The 6,820-nt window shown below is 43.0% G+C and overlaps 1 protein-coding gene across 1 annotated transcript in view; it reads left to right on the plus strand.

Annotated features, from left to right (window-relative positions):
* The window catches only part of LOC108579650, a 41,472-nt gene that overhangs the window by 32,920 nt on the left and 1,732 nt on the right, over nt 1-6,820 (plus strand). The gene's annotated exons all lie outside the window — the stretch shown is intronic.

The raw sequence follows: 6,820 nt of genomic DNA on the forward strand, positions 1-6,820 counted from the left end.
TTCCACTTCAAGACGTCGAACTTCCCCCCTGTGAAACCTCTCCGTTGTACACACGACTCGTTACTAAAATCACTACTTTGTACCAACATCGTTCGTCAAAGTATACTCGTTTGATAGGCAATTAGAGGAGGGAAGGAGCATGAATTTCCATCCTGTCTCGTCATACGGATCGTGGCCAATTTCCCGATCACTGTCAGCGCCGGTCAACATCTAGGATCTTTCGAACATGGATCGCGTGGATCCATTAAATCGTGTACAGAATGAGTCAACTCGGGGCTCGGTGAAGTTACGGGTGGCGAGTTGCCTTTTCTCCCAGTCGAATGTTAACTCGACCAAGACAGAAATTACAGGCTGGTCGGGCCATTACAACCCCGCGGCGAACCACCAACTTCTCTCCAATTCTACCTAACCTCTACCTTCCACTTGTTCTCCTCTTCTTCACTTTCTACGTGTACGTACGCCTCCGTATAACGTGTATTTCGCCCGGCTCTGTGAAACCCCAACTGCCGTGTTATCCTCTCGTTTAAGCTTTCACGTGATCCTCGGCAATTTGTTGGTGAAAAGTGGCTAGAAAAGGCGACGCGCGAGAACATGCTACGGATATTTACCGTGGTCGCGTCGTTATTCAATCAATCGCTGAATGTCCACCAGTCGTTTACCTTGCTGCACTCTGTGTAAAAAGAAGAATAATGGAAAATGGCTATTTTTGGTCTTAGCTGATTCGTTTTCCTTTTTTCTCTTTTTGGCTCGTTTATTATCTACTTTCTCCAGGTACTTGTATTACTGTATCCAGTGCCTTAAGAAATCACAACAATGCTACGATCTGTGTACATCTTTGGAAACTTGAAGTTTCTGAAAGCTTTATAGACCGGCCGTTTCCCTCAACTTTCTTTCATCCTGGGAAAAACTTTCCTGTCTGGAGCTCTCTTGTTTAACTACTTGGGGAAACTTTAGGGGAACGGAGTAGTTAATTCTCGCGACAGAGGCTCTTGGCAAAAGTCTGTCTACAATTGTGAAAATAAATAAGTAGATAAATCGTTGGACGAAGGAAAAGAGCAATTCGTTGATCAAAGATGATACTTATCGGCGAAACGAGTCTATAAACCGGTAATTACACCTGGCAAATTACTATAGGCGACCTAACAGTCGTACGAAAACAGAGATAGAGAGAATCTGTACTTATACCCTGTCTCTGTTCCTCGAGAAAGAGTTAACGACTGAAGCTTTCAACCTCGCTGATGGAAATGTTATTCTACGGACGTGGTAGTAGCACCTTGGCTAATAGTTTGGTCAATTTATCAACGAGTCGAAGTTTAGCGTGGAATTTTCGAGAAACACGGAGATATGTTTGGAAATGTTGCTCGATATACCGTGTGTATCGGTCGTTTCTCTCTGTTCTACACGAGGTCAGGTTTAACTGAGAACGCAAAGCGAATAACCCGCAAACGCTGATCCGGCTGATGATCATGGAGATTAATCTCGGTTCACCGCAAGACGCCAGCGATGCTATTCCTTTTCATTTTTCATTCCGTCGGTGTTAGTCTCCCTCTCTCTCTCTCTCTCGTTTCTTTCTCTTTCCTTCGTTTTCTCCCAGTGTTTCTTTCATTTTCGCTCGTTTTCTCTCTTTCCTGCGTTTCCTCTCTCGTTCTCTAACATCTTCTCTCTTTCTACGTATCTCATTTTCGCTTGTTCCCTCTCTTTTCTTTCTCTCCCTCTGTCTTTCTCATTTTCGCTCATTCCCTCCCTTTTCCTTCTCTTTCCTTCGTTGTCCCTCCCTCTCTCATTCTACATATCTCATTTTCTCTCATTCCCATTCTCCTTCTCTTTCTCTCCTCTCCCCTTCTCTGTCCCTCTATCCTCTCGCGTCTCGCTGATCGCTCGCTGATGCGTTTTCAAGCGTCAGTCTTTCTCACGCGTACTCGTATGCACACGCACGTGCGCACTCCCCGCTGGTTACACACTGTCTTTTCTACCTCTTCACAGTCTTTCTCCTCCTCCTCCTCCTCTTCGTCGTTTCTTCACATCTCTCCGGTTCTTCCACGTCTTCGTTTCCTCTCTCCCCTTCCACTCATGCCACTTTTTCATCTTCACCTGCCTCGCCCCTTAGGGTCGCGTCGCTGTTCACCTTCTTCCGCGTTCTTCTAACCTGCCAATCGTGCGCTTTCGACGAATACGTCCGCGCCAGTAATGGGCTACCGATCTCGTACCACCGGTCTCCCTTCTGCTTCCTCTAAGCGGAATCGTAATCGTCGGACTTTTTTACCGCACTCATCGTACAAGTAGGGAATAATAGCGGTCGATGGTACAGTTGCGCTTTGCTAGATGCTCCTCGTGTTCGGTTATTGTTATATACTTAGTTACTCAATAGCAACAGGATATACCAGTGGTCGTTTTGCTGACAGAGAGAGAAAGAGAGAAACTCAGTGTAGACACGGTAGTTGACTGCTGACAAATTATGTCTTCGGTTAATGGAGAAATATATCGTGGTTTCTAGCCGATAATTATTTCTGCATGCTGAAAAAGGTGTTCGTGATTGATACGTACAAATTTTTAGCTGTTTAGAGTAGGTGAAGTTTTTCAAGGTTTCGCAAGCATTGCAGGTAGCTTCGTCAGGTGTCCGAGGACAAACATAATTATGTGCGTCAAGATGTTCGCTCTTTTTAAAATAAAGAGTGAAATGTTGAGAAACTTATCTTATTGGACGCGACGTACACTCGAAAGCCTCAAATCTCTCATTCAAGTATTCGGTGCTTTGGATATTCGGTGCTTTCGATATTCGGTGCTTTGAATATCCGGAGCTTTCGAATATTCGGTGCTTTGGATATCCGGAGCTTTCGAATTTTCGGTGCTTTGGATTTTCGGTGCTTTGGATTTTCGGTGCTTTTGATATTCGGTGCTTTCGATATTCGGTGCTTTGAATTTCCGGAGCTTTCGAATTTTCGGTGCTTTGGATATTCTGTGCTTTCGATATTCGGTGCTTTGAATATCCGGAGCTTTCGATATTCGGTGCTTTCGAATATTCGGTGCTTTCGAATTTTCGGTGCTTTGGATATTCGGTGCTTTTGAATATTCGGTACTTTCGAATTTTCGGTGCTTTGGATATTCGGTGCTTTCGAATATTCGGTGCTTTCGAATTTTCGGTGCTTTGGATATTCGGTGCTTTCGATATTCGGTGCTTTGAATATCCGGAGCTTTCGAATATTCGGTGCTTTGGATATTCGGTGCTTTCGATATTCGGTGCTTTGAATATCCGGAGCTTTCGATATTCGGAGCTTTCGAATATTCGGTGTTTTGGATATTCGATGCATTTCACTGTTCGGTGCTTTCGATATTCGGTGCTTTGAATTTCCGGAGCTTTCGAATTTTCGGTGTTTTCGATATTCGGTGCTTTCGATATTCGATGCTTTGAATATCCGGAGCTTTCGAATATTCGGTGCTTTCGAATTTTCGGTGCTTTGGATATTCGGTGCTTTCGAATATTCGGTGCTTTCGAATTTTCGGTGCTTTGGATATTCGGTGCTTTTGAATTTTCGGTGCTTTGGATATTCGGTGCTTTCGATATTCGGTGCTTTCGAATATTCGGTACTTTCGAATTTTCAGGGCTTTCGATATTCGGTGCTTTCGAATATTCGGTGCTTTCAAATATTCGGGGCTTTCGATATTCGGTGCTTTCAGTATTCGATGTATTCGAACGAGGACGCACTGATAATTATGTATAAACTACAACACACCACACAGTGAAACCGTCAGTCCTCTAAAAAATTCTTATCAATAAATGCTCTAAAATAAATTTCCAAGTTCCCCTACATCCTTCAAATTCCAAGCAAAATGTATCGAGCAAGTGCTCCAGACGTAATCTCTCGTCGATCGCGATGCATGAAAATCAGTAGATCGTAGAATATATAAATTGCTTGGATCGTTCGATTTTCAGGCCACCGCCATCAGGATAATGGAGGAGAGAAGCCTTGCTTCGTCCGTGAACGGCCTCTGGGGGGATTCTCTCTTCTTTTTTATTTCTCTTCCTCTCTTCATCGAACAATGAGTTCATTGAGGAAACGGTTTTATCTGCGGCTGGCCGCTGCGCAGCATCTCCTGTGTTTCTTTTACTTTCTTTTCTTTTTCCCTCCACCGAAGATCGAAGCAGATAGGGTTAACAACGTGACGCGTAGAGATTCGAGGGAATAAGCGTGAATGAAGCTTTGTTTTCAGCCCGAGATCCATAGATCGTAGACAGATATTTGTTCGTTAATGAAAATCAACTAACGAGCCTGTCTTCTTGCTCGTTGTTAGAACGTCTTCGGCCTGTCTTTTCAGATTGACATGTAGACAGGATGGAACACTCGTCGAGCGATATACTATATGTTTTTTACTTCCACGCTGCTCGTTTCTCAACTCACTTTTGAATCTCGGGACACGCATAGCTTTGGGTAAAAAAAGGAAACGACCGGATGGTCGAAGGAGTAATTTCACGACGAGGGAAACTTTGTATTAATTTAGGTGCATCGCGTGACGAACGCGTTTTTTTTCTATTCAGAGTATAGTTGACGATAGCTGTGGAAAGAAAATGATGGAACGTTTCATCGTTTTAGTATAGCTTCTCTTCTCTCTATCTGTTATTACACAGCGTGCACGAAATAAAGTGATTTCGTAATTTCTTCTTATCTAGGAACAGAGAGTCACTTTATTCTCACTTTTATCAGAGCTTTTCACACACTTGTCTGCCCTGGCAGACTGTGGAATTTTTGGAAGCAAGGAAATTCGAATATTCGGTGCATGTAAATATTCGGTGCATTCGAATATTCGGAGCTTTCAGTATTCGGAGCTTTCGAATGTTCGGTGCATTCAAATTTTCGGCGAATTCGATATTCGGAGCTTTCGAATATTCGGTGCATTCAAATTTTCGGTGAATTCGATATTCGAAGCTTACGATATTCTGAGCTTTCGGCATTCGGAGCTTTCGATTGAATATTCGGAGCTTTCAGTATTCGGAGCTTTCGAATATTCGGTGGATTCAAATTTTCGGTGAATTCGATATTCGAAGCTTACGATATTCGGGGCTTTCGGCATTCGGAGCTTTCGATATTTGGAGCTTTCGATATTCGGTGCATTTCAGTATTCGGGCCTTTCAATATTCGGTGCTTTCGAATATTTGAAGCTTTCTATGTTCGGAGTTTTCGATATTCGGTGAATTCTATATTCGGAGCTTTCAGTATTCGGGGCTTTCAGTATTCGGTGCACTTCAGTATTCGGGGCTTTCAATATTCGGTGCTTTCGAATATTTGAAGCTTTCGATATTCGGTGCATTCAAATATTCAGGGCTTGCGATATTCGGTGCTTTCGAATATTTGGGGCTTTCGATTTTCGGTGCATTCCAGTATTCGCCGCATTTAAATATTCGATGCTTTCCATATTCGGTACATTAGAATATTCAAGGCTTCCGATATTCGGAGCTTTCGAATACTCGGTGCGTTTCAGTATCCGGTGCATTCAAATATTCGCACCCTCAGTTTTATCATCAATCCCTTAAGATAACCTTATCGCCTACATATTTATCAAACAATCCGTAATTCCACTTTATCTATAGTATACCAAACATTACTAATAAATTATTCAATCTTATTAAATCCCGTTTAATATCCACCTGACAGGATAATAACGGTGTTACTTAAATTTATATCCCTGTGAATTACCGTCTTTCTACTTGCTCGTCGAACCTGGAAATTACCAAGTAGCCAATAAAATGTACACACGCTCAAACGGTTACTATATACAAACATACTGTTACCACTAGAATGGAACTCACGTTTCCTCGACATTATGCACGAGGAGAGAGGCGTCGTTGAAGAGAACGAACGAAAGAAAACAAGAAAGAAAGAAAGAAGAGAGGAGGAAAAAAAAGGGTGAAAAACGACCGCGGAATAATTAGCAAGGACTACTCCGCGTGAAGCGAGTAATTAAGAAGGAAAAGGTGATTTATCGTTCGCTTTACCGCAGAGACGTGATAACCACACCACTTTTACCGTGTGTGTTGGTAACACTGTACCATCCTCCGACACTCCTTGGGAAAAAAAACGTCCAAGACTGGTGTGCGCTGGTTACCGTTTTTGTGTCGAGACTCTTCTCCGGCTCGTAAAATCTCGACGTCGTCTCGTTGCCAGAGTCGTCACTTTTACGGTCAATGAAATTGTTGTTTTTTTTTCTTCTTCTCTCTTTTGCTCCCTTTTTCTACCTACTTCTACCCCCCTTTCGAACGTTGCCACACTCGGTCTATAGTTTACAATCTGCCAGGTGGCTCTTTTCAGAACTGTGCTGGCTAGTTTCGTTCCCTTTGGAGGTGGTAGCAGTAGTAGTAGTAGTAGTCGCTCGAAGGAGGAAATGGTCTGATAGACGAGGTCATGGCTGCTGGTCTTTCCTTTTTGGATCGGTCGTCTTGGCAGCCGTGATGGATTGTCTCTTCAGCTGACTCCTCCTCGACTTTGATATTCCAGGAGCGTCCGTGTGTAAACAGCCGCGCGCAGGAATAAAGGGCAACTGGTGGAGTCTTCTGTTTCACGTGGCTTTTAATCACTCTCGCGTAATTATGGTCCGTGGAGACGTGCAATTGTTGTCCCGAGAGAGGTTAGGTCAGGCGAAAAAATTAACGTCTTACTGGAAACGCTGGCGGAAGAAATGTTTGCTCAAAGGGAGTCGGACTGTCGTTGCTCTTCTCACGTTTGTGGGACCATTTTGATACCATTTTTATGTGCTCTTCTTTTCTATATACTTACTAAATAAATTAAACAAATTAAATTAAGAAATAATCACAAAAAATTTCTAGAAG

This window comes from Habropoda laboriosa, unplaced genomic scaffold, assembly GCF_001263275.1.
Source record: "Habropoda laboriosa isolate 0110345459 unplaced genomic scaffold, ASM126327v1 scaffold33, whole genome shotgun sequence".
In the NCBI taxonomy this organism is placed as follows: Eukaryota; Metazoa; Arthropoda; class Insecta; order Hymenoptera; family Apidae; genus Habropoda; species Habropoda laboriosa.